This window comes from Scardinius erythrophthalmus (assembly GCF_964197995.2).
Source record: "Scardinius erythrophthalmus genome assembly, chromosome: 4".
NCBI classification, from domain to species: Eukaryota; Metazoa; Chordata; class Actinopteri; order Cypriniformes; family Leuciscidae; genus Scardinius; species Scardinius erythrophthalmus.
The window spans coordinates 34,998,171-35,017,891 of NC_138224.1; the positions used below are offsets into that span (position 1 = coordinate 34,998,171).

The 19,721-nt window shown below is 44.0% G+C and overlaps 1 protein-coding gene across 1 annotated transcript in view; it reads left to right on the forward strand.

Moving 5' to 3' along the window:
- Positions 1–18,478: 18,478 nt before the first annotated feature.
- LOC308689650 (NLR family CARD domain-containing protein 3-like) overlaps positions 18,479–19,721 on the forward strand; it is a 46,326-nt gene continuing 45,083 nt past the window's right edge. Inside the window, exon 1 of the mRNA XM_081363478.1 lies at positions 18,479–18,628. The gene's annotated coding sequence lies outside the window, so the exon portion shown is untranslated. The remainder of the gene's footprint in view (positions 18,629–19,721) is intronic.

A 19,721-nucleotide genomic window follows, 5' to 3' on the forward strand; every position in this document is an offset into this window, starting at 1 on the left:
GTTGCCGCTTCCTGGGCTCTGGCACAAGGCGCCTCGCTAACAGACATTTGTAGAGCTGCGGGCTGGGCGACACCGAACACGTTCGCTAGGTTTTATAGCTTACGTGTGGAACCTGTTTCCTTCCGAGTACTTGCTACAGCCAGTAATTAGAGGGAATAGGTGTGTCAGCTTGCGACGCCATTCCGTGAGCGGATACGTGCGTCTTTTTTGCTCCGTGGGTTACCCAACAAACGGCTAACCTCGTGAGTTCCTCCATCACCCCCTCCAGTGCCAGGCGTTGCGGACCGCCTGGCACCAGGTCTGCTACCTTCAGTAAGGAGTTGCTAGTAGACTGGGTGCCTTTTCCAGTGGTCCCTGCGGCGACCATGATTGCCATGTGCAGTTCAGCCGTGTCTTCCCCTTAACAGACTCATTCTGTCGTCCCTGTTGAGTATGCTCCTCACTCCTCCGGACTGGGACTACCTTCAAGGACTGCCATATGTTTCACTACCCTACGTGGTTAGTACATGTGTGTATTTGAAGGCCTTCCTCTAGGCTGCCTCAGCTTCCGCAGCGTTCCCCCCCCCCCTTATTATTTCCTTGGGGTCGGGCACGCTTTCCCAGTGTTATCCAATATCCACTGATTGGGTCTTGCGGAACAGCAGTGTGATTCCCTAGCTAGCTCCTGTAAAATTTTCTGGAAACTGCTGCAGGGTAGCTTAGCAGGGCGCTGGAAGGGGCCAGCACTATGGCGTTTTGGTAGGGATCCCAATTCGTCAGGGGAACTCCCCTGACGAGGTGTCGGAGTTCCCTGCTGACGAAAGGGAACGTCTCGGTTACGTATGGTAACCCTCGTTCCCTGAGTCCAGGGAACGTAGACGCCTCGTCCCGTCGCCATGTTGCTGTACCTTCGTGGAGGACCGGACACCGTTCGGCTCCTCAGCGAAAAGCACTATGCAATGCGTTGCTTCTGCCTTTAAACCCGCGCTGGTAGGCGGGCTGCGGAATGCAAGTCCTGCATGCCAATTTGCATGCCTCGTTTAATTCACTCGTAGGCAATTGGTCTCCCTAGCGTGATCCCAATTTGTCAGGGGAACTCCCCCGACGAGGCGTCTCCGTTCCCTGGACTCAGGGAACGAGGGTTACCATACGTAACCGAGACGTTTCTAAACTATTTTCAATGCATGTCCTGATGTGTCTTTTTTTTAGTGTTAACAAAGCACTAATGTTAATATTTCATTTGCACCCCTGTGTTATAATTTTTCATAAGTATCCTTTTCTTCTTCAGCAGGAGCACCACCAGCACCCACACCACCACCAGCACCCGCAGCACCACCACCAGCAGGAGGACCAGCACGGAGAAAGCGCGACTATGAGGAGGAGATGCTGAACCTCATTAGAGAGGACATGGCACTACAGAGGGAGGGCAGAGGAGAGGAGAGCTTGAGAGAGCAGGGAGAGGTTGGACAGGCTGTTTGCTCTACTTGAGCGTATGGTGGAGAAATAGTTTTTTTCTTTTTTTTAATTTATATATAAAAGAGGAAGCTTTCTTTCTTTACAGTTTATTTTTTTATTTACATTAAATGAGGTAATATATATTTAAAAGAGGAAATTTAAGTTGTGAACAGTTTATTTTTGTAATCTAATTTATATTAAATGAAGTGTTTTATTTATTTTTTCAAACTTGTGTACAGTTTATTTAAAATTAATAATACATTTTTTTTTTCCATTTCTGTGCATTGTTTATTTTTTAAATAACTTGATGCGTTGGGATATGAAATAAAAAGGAATAGTTGACAATATTTTGGAATAACATTTGAAAAAAAAAATGATACAGATAAATAAAGTTTTATAAATAATAAATAACCACAACAATTTAAATGAACAGTACATAAATTAAGATTTCAGCTGAGCAGGAAGACCCTGGTGGAGCTGCTGGACCCGGGTGGGCTCCACAATAGAGATGCTAGTAAGGCCTCTCTGCCGTTGGGTGGGACATCATCTAGGATGGTCTCTAGAGTGTTTGACTGCATAATTTCCACTGTCCACTGCATTGTCTAACAACAGGTTTGCAGGGCTGACTCAATCGACGGCTGCCATCTCACTGAGATCATTTCAAAAAGAGGGAAGAATAAAATAAATGAACTCGCATCCTCAAATCAAAGCATCAAAAATTTCAACATGTAAACCCATTCTATGGACATTCATTTTTGGTTTTGGCCATTATAGCTTTAACTCTTCGGAGTCTTGGGCTATTTTGGCCGTTTTTGAGTACTTTTTATTTTTTTTATTTTGCGACATAAACAAATGTTTACCATACCAATGTTTGGTATTGTTTTTTCAGCACAACATCACCTATATGAACAGACAATTATTTTTTCACTTTTATGTTCTGTATCAACATACTGGACCCAAAATCACACAAAAAACACAAAATCCGAATAGAAAAATAATAGTTTTTTTACTACAAAAAACACAAATATGCTCAATGAAGCATTTTAAAAGGTTTAAAATGTAAACACAAGTTGTAAATGTCAACATATACAGGTAAAATTCAGATATAATCAAGCTATATACAAAAAAAAATATGATTTACAAAAAAAAAGCGAGTGTAGCCATAGGCTTTTTTTTTCTCTTTTTAGCTTTGCCACTTTTTAAAAGTTTATGCACACAATTATTCAGAGAGCTATATTTAAGGCCTTGCATTCCCAGAGTATGAGGGTTCCCAATTAGTGCAAATACAACATAAAAAAGGTCAAATTGAGATAAAATCAAACTATATACAGCAAAAAGCAGGTGTGGCAATAGGCGTTTTTTCTTTTCTTTTTTGCTTAGAAACTCTACAAAACACTTCATGTACAATTACACAGACAGCTACATTACATGGCTTTCCTTCCTTGAGTAAGAGGGGTTCCTAAAAAGTGCAAATATACTATACAAAAGGTAAAATGAACACAAAATCAAACTATATATACAACTATTTAGAACGAATATCAGGTGAGTTTTTATTTATTTATCTGTGCCACTCCTCAAAACAGTTTCTGTCAACAATGAGACCAAAGACATTCGCTTCATTTTCCTTCCACAAAAAACTACCTAAACTACCTAAACTATTTACACTACTCCTAAACTACTCTCAAAATCTATTCAAACTTTTCCAAAAACTAGCAATAATATCTCTCTCTCTCTCTTTCTATATGTCTCTCTGTCTACTCCGTCAATCTCCCGACTCCCGCGGGCGCCTTTCAATTTCACTTCTTTGCTCAGTTGGCTCCTCCTCCACTCCCTAAAATGTGCAGCCTGAAGAGCAGAGTCAGCAGATTCACACATTTTTCTCCGTTTTGTTTTATGACAAAAACCGACGAAGTTATGAGAATAAATGCAACGCCTGTCGCATCCCATCTTGCGTTCCTTTACGAACGCGTCAATATTTTCAAAAAAAATTTATATAAAGTTTAAATTATCATATCTCCGTTTTTACTTGGTCTATCAACACAAAACAAAAAGTAAAATAGAGTTTCAAGCCAGCACTTTCGACAGAAGTGGACAGCAGCGCTCAACGTGACTTTGTTTTTATGCTTCGACGTCTTAAACTGGTCATGTTATTTGATCACGCCAGCGTGATCGGCGACTCGGAAGAGTTAAAGTTCTCTGACTTGCCTTTTACAGATAATCATGGTCAATGGAACCTCCTCCAGGGCAGACACCTCTGCAGACAGCTGGTCACGCCAGGGAGCCCCACTGACCGTCTACAAAAGATGCTCCCCCTCATCCTCTGCATCATCCTCCTCATGCTCATCCTCCGGGGCCATGATGTCACCAACCCCAAGGCAGATGTTGTGGAGGATGGCACTGGCTGTGATGACCTGAAATGAAAAAACAAAACAAAAAATGATATGGTCTGGAAGAAAGAAGTTAATTATGTTTTTTGCAAATGTATTTTTCATTTAACTTACATGAGGTACAAAGGTGTGGTGCACCTCCAGCGCTTGCAGGAAGATGGCCCTGAACCTGGTCTTCATCATCCCAAAAGCACGCTCTATAATGGAGCGTGCCCTGGAATGATGGAGATTAAAGCGCCAGGCTCTCACACCTCGCACTGGCCTCTTGTAGTGAGTGATTAGGGGGAGTGGGTGTTGGAGACACGGGTACCCGCCATCTGCGAGGATGAAGTTCCCTGGAGGAGGGTACACTGACCTCCTGTACAGTGGGCTGTACTGGAGCATTCGTGCGTCATGCACTGACCCGGGCCAGCCCATGTAGGTGTCAATGAAGCGGCCCTTATGGTCACAAACAGCCTGCAGGGTGATGGACGGGAACAGTTTCCTGTTCCTGTAATACTGACCATCAGGGCCACTTGGATATATATATATATATATATGATAATTTGACATTTTTGAGTAATGATGAAGCTGATTCAACTTGTCATGTCAGGTGGTATGACCCCTGGAAAACTTTGAAAATGTTTTGTTATTATAAAAATGTGTATTTGATTTAAAAAATGAATGTATAACCTTGAGCACATGGCCAAACATTTGTATAGACGTCCAAGTTAATGCCTGTTAGATTTGAATTGAGTTCGAAATGTCAGGTGGTGCGACCAATATGTCAGGTGTCGCGACCAGAGTTACAGTTAAACCAACAAAAAAAAGTCATGTTAATTCATGTTTTTGAAAATATTTAATACATTTTAATAAATATATAAAGCTTTTAAGTTGTTTAAAGGTGCAATCTACATATGTATATATATTTTTATTTTTATTATGGTATGAGTGACAATTTAAAGAGCACATTGTCCATCTTAAAGTCCTATTCTTCAAGAATATAGGACTGTATAATCAACATTGATACTAAAACAATTGCATCTTTAAATTAATCTATTTTAATTTGTTTTTGTAGATGCCATTATCAAGCAAGGAGAAAACAGCACGACATAGAGCTCGTTTAAAAAGTGATCCAGTTGCAAGGGCAGAGTACCTTGCCAAAAGAAAAGCAAGGTATTGTGTTCATACATATCTAGATACATTACAACTTAAGTTAATATGGTGTTCTGTTATTTTTTTGTGGTAATTACAGTTATTACATGTTAATAATACATACTTGATAGCGGTGTCATACAGCATTACAGAAAAGCATAGTTATTAATGAATTCGAATGATTAACAAACCATCACCCATTTTATTAAATATTTAAACTAAACTAATTTATTTTACAAATGATATAGTACAGGTGAAACTCAAAAAATTTGAATATCGTACAAAAGTTAATTTATTTCAGTAATTCATGTTAAAAGATATTTCAAGCCTTTATTTGTTATAATTTTGATGATTATGGGTTACAGCTTAAGAAAACCCCAAAATCAAAATTAGAATATTGTGAAAAGGTTTTCATAGCTTGAAATATCTCACTTTGCATGTAATGAGTCTATATATTAGTTTCACCTTTTAACCTGAATTACAGAAATAAATGAACTTTTGCACGATACTTAATACTTTTCAGTTTCACCTGTATGTCCCATATATTTTAATTTAATTAAAATAGAAGGGGTCTGAAACCATGTATATTTTATAGAGATAGATATGTTGTACATTGCCATTAGTAAGATTATTTACATCTTAATCACCCACCCCGTCATTCTTTTTTTTTAGTTATGAAAAAATGAAAAATGATGGAAAAATTGTGAAAAAAACAATAAGTCAGCTTTCTAAAGCACAACAAGAAAAAACGAGGCAGCAATGGAGAGACTACCAAAAAAAGCACAGGGAAGGGACAAGGACACTGGACAAAATAATGAACTTTACACCTGAATCTATGAATTCATCAGCAGCAGATGATCCAGTCGATCTTCCAAGAGAGGCTCAGCCTAACCCTCCTGATCAGGAGTATGCAAACATGTTTGTGCAGGATGGGAAGCAACCACAAGCATCCTCAACACCAGAGAAAGAAATAAGGGTGAAAAAACGCTGTAGAATTTTGCAAAAAGAGAAGGCAGACTTACGGAAGGAAATGCTAAAACTAAAAAGGCAATTGGCAGCTACAAAACAAACTTCTGAGAAATTGCGGAAGAGCTTGGAAAGGTTAAAGAAAGGCAAAAAAACAGTCAGCGAAAGAAACAAACCAAGGGGTACAAAGAAACTTGCCCTGGAGAGAAAAGAAGAAGTGGTTAAATTTCTCTGTCGGGATGAGAACAGTCGCCTGCTACCCGGGAAAAATACAATAACTAAATAACAAAAACAAACAACAGAGGCGAGTCTTAACTAAATCCCTGACTGAACTTCATGTTCAATATAATTCTGAAATAAAAAAGCCTTTCTCGCTATCATACAGACAGTTTGTTCGCCACTGTCCCTTTTATGTAACACCACCCAAAGCATCAGATCGGAACACATGCGCATGCTTGGACCACGAAAATGTCAAACTTTTAGTAGACAAGCTGCACCAGAAAGGTCTTCTGCAAACTGCCAGAATTTTAGAGCTGCTGACTTCAATTGTGTGTGATCCACAAAGCAAAGACTGCATGTATCGGATCTGTGCGAAGTGCTGTTACAATGAGATAGAGGTGGCAGTACCTCAGGAGGAAGTACCTGTTACATGGCAGCAGTGGTCACGAGAGACAAAATCGGATGGACAGAAGACATTTACAAATTTTTCTAAGGCAACTCAAAGTGGAACATGGTCTAACCCAATGGTTCCCAACAGGGGGGTCGCGGCCCACAAGGGGGTCTCGGCGAGCTCTCTGGGGGGTCGCGTCATATTTTGAAAAGTTTTGAGTAATGAGCATTCAAGTCGTCCGTAACTTCTTCTATGTTAAAAATTTACAAAATGTATATAATGAGCGAGTTCATTATGAATCCATCTTCCAAACCGTGTTTTTGTCTTATTCTGAATCACTATGGTACACCTATAATAAGTGTTTATATTGGGACTATTTAACACTGGTTCGGATCGCCGCCGCTGCGGAGTAGTGGTACTTGACCTGCGTGACTCGTCATAGCCAAACACAGAGAAGTAATTCCGGCTCCAAAAGACGCATTATTCTGTTAACAAACGCATGTTTATTAACGATCACTATAGCGCAAAAAAAAAAGGAATGCATGCTTTAAGGAGAACGATCATATTACATTAGCTAATTTGATCCATTCCCTGGCCTGGCTGACCAAAAATGGGATTTTAACCATGACAGCCTTAAAAAACAAATACAAATGGGCCAGACTGACCCTTGAGGATGATAAAGATGTCTTACCCTGTTAAAGATCTCTCCACCATTGACCAAATTACTCACGACCAGCAGATCCTCACACTTATTGATAAAGCCTCACAAATAACATGCAAGTATTGGGGTCCCAGACAGCAGTAATTTTGTAATAGCCTATATAGGCTATTCAATCTTTTTTTTTTTTACCTACACACCAGTGTGAATACTGATATTTTTTATTGCGATTCAAATAGGGCCAATTTATAGGCTACTCTTAGGCTTACGTTTTTAAATTACAAATAGCCCACTGATGTTTTTGTTATTGTATTTTCAATATTAGGCTATAGGCTATTATTTGTGCATAAACATATCTGGTTATAATAAACATAGCCTACCGTTTGCTTGAAAACAACATATATTGTCATCCTTGCTGCTAGCCAACAAGAGCGATAATATCATTAAATGTGAGGGGGGGGGGGGCTAAAATATTTTCTTGGGAAAAAGGGGGTCTCAGACAATAAAAGGTTGGGAACCACTGGTCTAACCTATTCGAGCTGTTCAGCCAGAAACTTGATCCTCTGGCAAAACATCACTTCAATTGGTTGCACCAAGCCAAAGAGTTCAGAGCATTAAAAGAAACCCTGACAGAGGATGAAGTTTGCCTTCATGTAGACTTCTCAGAAAATTTTTCATGCAAGCTGAACAGCGAAGTCCAAGCTTTTCATTTCGGAGGAAGCAGGAAACAGGCCACAGTTCACACATGTTTGGCCTATACAGCACATGGATGTCAGTCATATGCCACCATCTCTTCATCCCTTCGGCATGATGAACGTGCTATATGGACCCACTTAGAACCGGTGCTGAAGGATGTGAGGGAGAGGTGCAATCCTCCACCAACAACTTTACATGTCATGAGTGATGGGCCTGTCACTCAGTACAGGAATAAAAAAAACTTTTATCTCCTCAGCACAGTACCATTTCTCTCTGGCATCAAGCGCGTGACATGGAACTTCGCCGAAAAGTCCCATCGCAAAGGGGCTCCTGATGGAGTTGGTGGGGCTGTGAAACGCGTTGCAGACTCCGCTGTTCAAGGAGGAGCAGATGTGCAGACCCCAGAGCATCTGTACAAGCTGTTAAAGGAAAAGGAGTCAAGCATCAAGTACTACTGGATCTCTGATGAAGACATTGAGAGATATGACGAGGCTCTTCCAGACAGTGTTCTAGCTGTGAAAGGAACACTAAAAATCCATCAGGTGACCACTGTGAGGGAGTAAATCGGGAGTAAATCCAAAGTAATCGATTGCCGAGTTCACGCACGTGATCATAGGTAACTAAACCTATGCGCGTGAACTCGGCAATCGACTACTTTGGACTTCAACCGAAAACAGGATGTAAACACAGGTATTTGCGCTGGCTTAAATAACATAATTTTTATACATATCTTTCACATCTACTGCAGTCAGATTCACTCGTGTTCACTCAAAAGGAATCACTCACATTTTCTGTGCACTTGTAATGACACATCAAGGATGTTAAGAGGCTAAAAGCAGGTTTAGTACTTGTCCCATTGAAGTCAACAGGGTGCAAATTTTAAAAATAGAATAACTCGGTGTAGGCAACACCGATTTTTGTCGTTGTTCTCTGTATTGACAGCACTCCAAATGTACAAAAAAATGAGCTCAATGTTAAAATTGACCGGAGTTCTCCTTTAAAGCAGGTGTTGCAACTTAAGAGGAAAGAAAAAGTCAAGATCATTTGTTTTCACTGAATATGTGATGATAAATTAGGGAATTAATTGACTTGATACATTTAAACATGATGAGCACATGAGTAGGGCTGGGATGATTACCGCAATACAGCGGGTCTGAGCTCTTCACCGTCATCGCCGCAAAAAAACCCATTGGCCTTCACATGTGTGCACGTTGTGTCTAATTACATGGATTAATTGACTCTAATGACATGGATTCTGTTTAATGACATGGTGTCTTACATGGATTCAAGGTTTTCTAAAGAAAATTAATCATCAAAAGATGGAGCAAATCTGACCTCTCGCGAGTTGGGGAGCGCCGCTATACCGCAGGAATTTCTTGCTTTTCAACTGTGGTAAGAAAAAATTCATACCGTCCCAGCCCAACACATGAGTGCCTTAATATTGAATACATTTAACTGTGACTGAAACCGACGCTGAGATCTATATTTATTCTGAGCCTGACAGTAAAAGCATCCACTCTGTAGTGCACTGAAACTCTGTCCAGATCCTCAAACCAGCTGAAGTTCAGAGCAGGAGGGTTTGAATCACTACTGAATCTCCCTCCACTATTTCACCAGATGGACTGATGGACACTGATGTATTTTGGGGGGAATCTAAAGATAAATCAATATGGTCTTAGTCATTTGTGGAGACCGACTACTGCTATATATAATGCATGTGTGATAAGTAACTCCATCCATAATATTTGTAATCAGTTGTTTGATATCAGATTTCATAATTCTAAATGAATAAAGACTCACACATGACACTGAGGCTGACAGCAGCAGAGGGCAGATGTTCATGTATCTGATGGCACAGCTGGAACTGCCAGAAATCACTGCGGACTGACTGAAATCACTGGTCGGACTGAAATCACTGCGGACTGACTGAATCACTGCGGACTGACTGAATCACTGGTCTGACTGAAATCACTGCGGACTGACTGAAATCACTGCAGTCTGACTGAAACCACTGCGGACTGACTGAAACCACTGCGGACTGACTGAAATCACTGCGGACTGACTGAAATCACTGCGGACCGACTGAAATCACTGCGGTCTGACTGAAATCACTGCGGTCTGACTGAAATCACTGCGGTCTGACTGAAACCACTGCGGACTGACTGAAATCACTGCGGACTGACTGAAATCACTGCGGTCTGACTGAAATCACTGCGGACCGACTGAAATCACTGCGGTCTGACTGAAACCACTGCGGACTGACTGAAATCACTGCGGTCTGACTGAAATCACTGCGGACCGACTGAAATCACTGCGGTCTGACTGAAATCACTGCGGTCTGACTGAAATCACTGCGGACCGACTGAAATCACTGCGGTCTGACTGAAATCACTGCGGTCTGACTGAAACCACTGCGGACTGACTGAAATCACTGCGGACTGTCTGAAATCACTGCGGTCTGACTGAAATCACTGCGGACCGACTGAAATCACTGCGACTGACTGAAATCACTGCAGTCTGACTGAAACCACTGCGGACTGACTGAAATCACTGCGGACTGACTGAAATCACTGCGGTCTGACTGAAATCACTGCGGTCTGACTGAAACCACTGCGGACCGACTGAAATCACTGCGACTGACTGAAATCACTGCAGTCTGACTGAAACCACTGCGGACTGACTGAAATCACTGCGGACTGACTGAATCACTGGTCTGACTGAAATCACTGCGGTCTGACTGAAACCACTGCGGACTGACTGAAATCACTGCGGTCTGACTGAAATCACTGCGGACCGACTGAAATCACTGCGGACCGACTGAAATCACTGCGGTCTGACTGAAATCACTGCGGACTGACTGAAATCACTGCGGACCGACTGAAATCACTGCGGTCTGACTGAAATCACTGCGGTCAGACTGAAAGCACTGCGGACTGACTGAAATCACTGCGGTCTGACTGAAATCACTGCGGTCTGACTGAAATCACTGGTCTGACTGAAATCACTGCGGACCGACTGAAACCACTGCGGTCTGACTGAAATCACTGCGGTCTGACTGAAATCACTGCGGACCGACTGAAATCACTGCGGTCTGACTGAAACCACTGCGGACTGACTGAAATCACTTCGACTGACTGAAATCACTGCGGTCTGACTGAAACCACTGCGGACTGACTGAAATCACTGCGGACCGACTGAAATCACTGCGGACCGACTGAAATCACTGCGGTCTGACTGAAATCACTGCGGTCTGACTGAAATCACTGCGGTCTGACTGAAATCACTGCGGTCTGACTGAAATCACTGCGGTCTGACTGAAACCACTGCGGACTGACTGAAATCACTGCGGTCTGACTGAAATCACTGCGGACCAACTGAAATCACTGCGGTCTGACTGAAACCACTGCGGACTGACTGAAATCACTGCGGTCTGACTGAAATCACTGCGGACCGACTGAAATCACTGCGGTCTGACTGAAATCACTGCGGTCTGACTGAAATCACTGCGGACCGACTGAAATCACTGCGGACCGACTGAAATCACTGCGGTCTGACTGAAATCACTGCGGTCTGACTGAAACCACTGCGGACTGACTGAAATCACTGCGGACTGACTGAAATCACTGCGGTCTGACTGAAATCACTGCGGACTGACTGAAATCACTGGTCTGACTAAAATCACTGCGGACTGACTGAAATCACTGCGGTCTGACTGAAATCACTGCGGACTGACTGAAATCACTGCGGTCTGACTGAAATCACTGCGGACCGCCTGAAATCACTGCGGACCGACTGAAATCACTGCGGACTGACTGAAACCACTGCGGTCTGACTGAAACCACTGCGGACCGACTGAAATCACTGCGACTGACTGAAATCACTGCAGTCTGACTGAAACCACTGCGGACTGACTGAAATCACTGCGGACTGACTGAATCACTGGTCTGACTGAAATCACTGCGGTCTGACTGAAACCACTGCGGACTGACTGAAATCACTGCGGTCTGACTGAAATCACTGCGGACCGACTGAAATCACTGCGGTCTGACTGAAATCACTGCGGACTGACTGAAATCACTGCGGACCGACTGAAATCACTGCGGTCTGACTGAAATCACTGCGGTCTGACTGAAACCACTGCGGACCGACTGAAATCACTGCGGACTGACTGAAATCACTGCGGTCTGACTGAAATCACTGCGGACTGACTGAAATCACTGCGGACTGACTGAAATCACTGGTCTGACTGAAATCACTGCGGACTGACTGAAATCACTGTGGTCTGACTGAAATCACTGCGGACTGAAAAATCACTGGTCTGACTGAAATCACTGGTCTGACTGAAATCACTGCGGACTGACTGAAATCACTGCGGTCTGACTGAAATCACTGCGGACCGACTGAAATCACTGCGGTCTGACTGAAACCACTGCGGACTGACTGAAATCACTGCGGTCTGACTGAAATCACTGCGGACCGACTGAAATCACTGCGGTCTGACTGAAATCACTGCGGTCTGACTGAAATCACTGCGGACCGACTGAAATCACTGCGGACCGACTGAAATCACTGCGGTCTGACTGAAATCACTGCGGTCTGACTGAAACCACTGCGGACTGACTGAAATCACTGCGGACTGTCTGAAATCACTGCGGTCTGACTGAAATCACTGCGGACCGACTGAAATCACTGCGACTGACTGAAATCACTGCAGTCTGACTGAAACCACTGCGGACTGACTGAAATCACTGCGGACTGACTGAAATCACTGCGGTCTGACTGAAATCACTGCGGTCTGACTGAAACCACTGCGGACCGACTGAAATCACTGCGACTGACTGAAATCACTGCAGTCTGACTGAAACCACTGCGGACTGACTGAAATCACTGCGGACTGACTGAATCACTGGTCTGACTGAAATCACTGCGGTCTGACTGAAACCACTGCGGACTGACTGAAATCACTGCGGTCTGACTGAAATCACTGCGGACCGACTGAAATCACTGCGGACCGACTGAAATCACTGCGGTCTGACTGAAATCACTGCGGACTGACTGAAATCACTGCGGACCGACTGAAATCACTGCGGTCTGACTGAAATCACTGCGGTCAGACTGAAAGCACTGCGGACTGACTGAAATCACTGCGGTCTGACTGAAATCACTGCGGTCTGACTGAAATCACTGGTCTGACTGAAATCACTGCGGACCGACTGAAACCACTGCGGTCTGACTGAAATCACTGCGGTCTGACTGAAATCACTGGTCTGACTGAAATCACTGCGGACCGACTGAAATCACTGCGGTCTGACTGAAACCACTGCGGACTGACTGAAATCACTTCGACTGACTGAAATCACTGCGGTCTGACTGAAACCACTGCGGACTGACTGAAATCACTGCGGACTGACTGAATCACAGGTCTGACTGAAATCACTGCGGACTGACTGAAATCACTGCGGTCTGACTGAAACCACTGCGGACTAACTGAAATCACTGCGGACCGACTGAAATCACTGCGGACCGACTGAAATCACTGCGGACCGACTGAAATCACTGCGGACCGACTGAAATCACTGCGGTCTGACTGAAATCACTGCGGTCTGACTGAAACCACTGCGGACTGACTGAAATCACTGCGGACTGACTGAAATCACTGCGGTCTGACTGAAACCACTGCGGACTGACTGAAATCACTGCGGACCGACTGAAATCACTGCGGACCGACTGAAATCACTGCGGACCGACTGAAATCACTGCGGACCGACTGAAATCACTGCGGTCTGACTGAAATCACTGCGGTCTGACTGAAACCACTGCGGACTGACTGAAATCACTGCGGACTGACTGAAATCACTGCGGACTGACTGAAATCACTGCGGTCTGACTGAAATCACTGCGGACTGACTGAAATCACTGGTCTGACTAAAATCACTGCGGACTGACTGAAATCACTGCGGTCTGACTGAAATCACTGCGGACTGACTGAAATCACTGCGGTCTGACTGAAATCACTGCGGACCGCCTGAAATCACTGCGGACCGACTGAAATCACTGCGGACCGACTGAAATCACTGCGGTCTGACTGAAATCACTGCGGTCTGACTGAAACCACTGCGGACTGACTGAAATCACTGCGGACTGACTGAAATCACTGCGGACTGACTGAAATCACTGCGGTCTGACTGAAATCACTGCGGACTGACTGAAATCACTGGTCTGACTAAAATCACTGCGGACTGACTGAAATCACTGCGGTCTGACTGAAATCACTGCGGACTGACTGAAATCACTGCGGTCTGACTGAAATCACTGCGGACCGCCTGAAATCACTGCGGACCGACTGAAATCACTGCGGTCTGACTGAAACCACTGCGGTCTGACTGAAACCACTGCGGACCGACTGAAATCACTGCGACTGACTGAAATCACTGCAGTCTGACTGAAACCACTGCGGACTGACTGAAATCACTGCGGACTGACTGAATCACTGGTCTGACTGAAATCACTGCGGTCTGACTGAAACCACTGCGGACTGACTGAAATCACTGCGGTCTGACTGAAATCACTGCGGACCGACTGAAATCACTGCGGTCTGACTGAAATCACTGCGGACTGACTGAAATCACTGCGGACCGACTGAAATCACTGCGGTCTGACTGAAATCACTGCGGTCTGACTGAAACCACTGCGGACTGACTGAAATCACTGCGGTCTGACTGAAACCACTGCGGTCTGACTGAAATCACTGCGGACCGACTGAAATCACTGCAGACCGACTGAAATCACTGCGACTGACTGAAATCACTGCAGTCTGACTGAAACCACTGCGGACTGACTGAAATCACTGCGGACTGACTGAAATCACTGCGGACTGACTGAAATCACTGCGGACTGACTGAAATCACTGCGGTCTGACTGAAACCACTGCGGACTGACTGAAATCACTGCGGACCGACTGAAATCACTGCGGACCGACTGAAATCACTGCGGACCGACTGAAATCACTGCGGACCGACTGAAATCACTGCGGTCTGACTGAAATCACTGCGGTCTGACTGAAACCACTGCGGACTGACTGAAATCACTGCGGACTGACTGAAATCACTGCGGACTGACTGAAATCACTGCGGTCTGACTGAAATCACTGCGGACTGACTGAAATCACTGGTCTGACTAAAATCACTGCGGACTGACTGAAATCACTGCGGTCTGACTGAAATCACTGCGGACTGACTGAAATCACTGCGGTCTGACTGAAATCACTGCGGACCGCCTGAAATCACTGCGGACCGACTGAAATCACTGCGGACCGACTGAAATCACTGCGGTCTGACTGAAATCACTGCGGTCTGACTGAAACCACTGCGGACTGACTGAAATCACTGCGGACTGACTGAAATCACTGCGGACTGACTGAAATCACTGCGGTCTGACTGAAATCACTGCGGACTGACTGAAATCACTGGTCTGACTAAAATCACTGCGGACTGACTGAAATCACTGCGGTCTGACTGAAATCACTGCGGACTGACTGAAATCACTGCGGTCTGACTGAAATCACTGCGGACCGCCTGAAATCACTGCGGACCGACTGAAATCACTGCGGTCTGACTGAAACCACTGCGGTCTGACTGAAACCACTGCGGACCGACTGAAATCACTGCGACTGACTGAAATCACTGCAGTCTGACTGAAACCACTGCGGACTGACTGAAATCACTGCGGACTGACTGAATCACTGGTCTGACTGAAATCACTGCGGTCTGACTGAAACCACTGCGGACTGACTGAAATCACTGCGGTCTGACTGAAATCACTGCGGACCGACTGAAATCACTGCGGTCTGACTGAAATCACTGCGGACTGACTGAAATCACTGCGGACCGACTGAAATCACTGCGGTCTGACTGAAATCACTGCGGTCTGACTGAAACCACTGCGGACTGACTGAAATCACTGCGGTCTGACTGAAACCACTGCGGTCTGACTGAAATCACTGCGGACCGACTGAAATCACTGCAGACCGACTGAAATCACTGCGACTGACTGAAATCACTGCAGTCTGACTGAAACCACTGCGGACTGACTGAAATCACTGCGGACTGACTGAAATCACTGCGGACTGACTGAAATCACTGCGGACTGACTGAAATCACTGGTCTGACTGAAATCACTGCGGACTGACTGAAATCACTGCGGACTGACTGAAATCACTGGTCGGACTGAAATCACTGCGGACTGACTGAATCACTGCGGACTGACTGAAATCACTGCGGACTGACTGAAATCACTGCGGTCTGACTGAAATCACTGCGGACCGACTGAAATCACTGCGGACCGACTGAAATCACTGCGGTCTGATTTGCGGTCTGACTGAAATCACTGCGGACCGACTGAAATCACTGCGGTCTGACTGAAATCACTGCGGTCTGACTTAAATCACTGCGGACCGACTGAAATCACTGCGGACCGACTGAAATCACTGCGGTCTGACTGAAATCACTGCGGTCTGACTGAAACCACTGCGGACTGACTGAAATCACTGCGGACTGTCTGAAATCACTGCGGTCTGACTGAAATCACTGCGGACCGACTGAAATCACTGCGGTCTGACTGAAATCACTGCGGACTGACTGAAACCACTGCGGACTGACTGAAATCACTGCGGTCTGACTGAAACCACTGCGGACTGACTGAAATCACTGCGGACTGACTGAAATCACTGCGGTCTGACTGAAATCACTGCGGACCGACTGAAATCACTGCGGTCTGACTGAAACCACTGCGGTCTGACTGAAATCACTGCGGACCGACTGAAATCACTGCGGACTGACTGAAATCACTGCGGTCTGACTGAAATCACTGCGGACTGACTGAAATCACTGCGGACTGACTGAAATCACTGCGGTCTGACTGAAATCACTGCGGACTGACTGAAATCACTGGTCTGACTAAAATCACTGCGGACTGACTGAAATCACTGGTTTGACTGAAATCACTGCGGACTGACTGAAATCACTGGTCTGACTGAAATCACTGCGGACTGACTGAAATCACTGGTCTGACTGAAATCACTGCGGACTGACTGAAATCACTGCGGTCTGACTGAAATCACTGCGGACTGAAAAATCACTGGTCTGACTGAAATCACTGGTCTGACTGAAATCACTGCGGACTGACTGAAATCACTGCAGTCTGACTGAAATCACTGCGGACTGACTGAAATCACTGGTCTGACTGAAATCACTGCGGTCTGACTGAAATCACTGTGGAATCACTCTAAACCCAGTCTGTTTTTGCCCTAGATGAATCTGTCTGTCAGATTGGTATACATGTCTCTCTCCAGCACCAGCTGTGGAGCCTGAACCTGAGAAAACTAAGCTTTCTTACCATTTCCTAAATCTAAATAAATAATGAAAATGAAGGATGGGAGCGGATTACCAAAAACATTAAGTTGAATTCAAGGTTGACCAACCCATTTTTGTTTATCAGTTGCAGTTATTCAGCTGAAACAATACTCTTGCTCATCGTTTTCAGTGATGTTGTGCAGTCTGAGGACGGCAGTTTTGTTTAGTCTGTCTTCAACGTATTCAACAATGTCTTTATACTATATCTATATGTCAACCAATCCAATGTCAGTGAAAATGATTGACAGTCTGAGAGTGTTTCTGATTGGCGGACAGCAGCTTTAAAAAACAAAAAAAGCTTACAGCTCTAAAACAACTGTGATTCACCAAAAGTCAAGAGCACAACGATTAGAGAAAGAGGAAGAGTAATTCTGGCACTCACCACCACAGCTCTATAAACCAACATAAATACACACATCCACTTCATACACTCCAAAACTAGCAATAAAGCATCAGAAAATGGTTTGTTTTCGTCTTTGGTTAGTACAAAAAGACTCGTCAACACCTAAACAACTGATAAGATCAGGGGTGAAGTGGAGGTGTTGCACTGCTGAACTGTGCTTGCATTGCTCATGAATGTGAAGAATTAGCCTCAATCAAGCTGAAACCTTTTCCTCTGGTAGACCCATTTGCCTTTTATTACCGCAACATCAGATTATTGTGTCTTTAGCGTTCCAACAGCCTGTATACACCAGCTTGAAACTGTCTACAAAGCCACCATTGCAAAACCATTGGTCCTTCATGACAGAAGTAGTATGTACTTTGAGTGTCAGAAATATAAGCAGGACTCAAGTTTTAATAAAGGTTTGGAGTAAGATTACATCTGTTAGTGGAGGAGCCACTCGATCGGCCCCTCACAATTCTCTCAAAAGTTTAATTTAACCTATTGTTCATTAGTGACCAGCAGAAATATAAATTATAACAACTGGTAAATCTGATAAAAGGCAGACAAATTCATCTACATAAAATCAATTGTTTTATATATTTAAAAAATACAATATCAAAAATAAAAAGAAATTTGTCCCCAAACGAGCCGAACTGAACAGTAGTGCTCAATGTACATACTGTATACATACAGAAGGATTGCAGAACTGGCCCTGAGCATGTATGTCAAGCTGTGTGTGTGTGTGTGTGTGTGTGTGTGTGTGGGTGTGTGAGTGTGAGAGAGAGAGAGAGACTCCTTGAACTAAGCATTGTCCGTATTTCTTGATACTGAAGTCCAAGTTCAAAATGAAACTCTATGAACCACTCCATTGTGAACATACGGAGCTGTCTGAAACACGGATTAAACAGGAAGTGTTTGTCCGAACCCACAAAGGTTTTTAAAAATAAGGTAAGACTCAAGATTTTTAGAAGTAATAATACAGAGCTGAGTGGCTCCTCACTTTTGTTGTGCAAAGTGTCAGGGGAAAATAAAGAGGATTCCCCAGTTGACAAATGCCACCTTAGCATGAAAACTGCCGCTGGTTACAGCAATGCCACCCTGACTGAAGATGCCAATGAGAACAATGACATCTGTCAAGCTGACACTGCTGTAACAGTGGACATCAATAATGAGGATCATCTTTAAAAGTTTAAAGACAAAGGTCACAACTCCTGTTGAAAAACTGGTTCTGTTAGTTTTCTGAAAAGTTCTGGTTTAACAGGTTTGAGTTCTGAAGACAAAAAACTCCACAGTCCTTTATGAAAATGCACGTTTAAAGGAGTTTCAAAGTAACTTCTGCTCAAGACAGTTCAAGTTCAGTGGAGGAACAAGCAACACCACATCGTCATTATTCATGGTTAGTAAATACTAATTTATAAAATACTGATAGATTTAGATTTAAAAGTGTCATGTATCCATTCACATTGATCTAGACTTAATAAACAGCATTGACACATTGTTTATACAGTTTTTTTTTATTGCTTAGCTCTAGCAGGGCTGCCAACTTTTGAGTTCAGCTTGGTGTTAGAATTATAGTGCGGTATTTATTGTTTGAATGTTATAATAAAATTGACAGAATTTAAAAGCTGAGACTTTGTTTCATATCATAGTAACCTGTTCTGTCTTGTCTGTTGATATCAGTGTCTTTGCTCTGTGATTTTTTCACTGCGTGAGAATATGGTTGTGTAACATTAGGTGGAGTAAGTGTGAGAACAATGTCAATAGCGTGAGTCTCGCACTGAATGTCTGAGAGTTGGCAGCACTGGCACTAGTCTTGACTTGGAATTAAGCTTTTCGCCCTGAATCACGGAAGCGAACACCATGAGATGCCATGAGATCTCTTATTTATTATTATATGTCAAGACATAGCAGAGAAAAACTATTTACTGGAGAGATGGTCTTCATTCGTCAAAATTGAATGTATATTTCATGCTACAAAATCCTCATTCCTTAAAGAGAAAACTTCAGTCAACATATGCATCAGTGGAAACTATGCTAGATT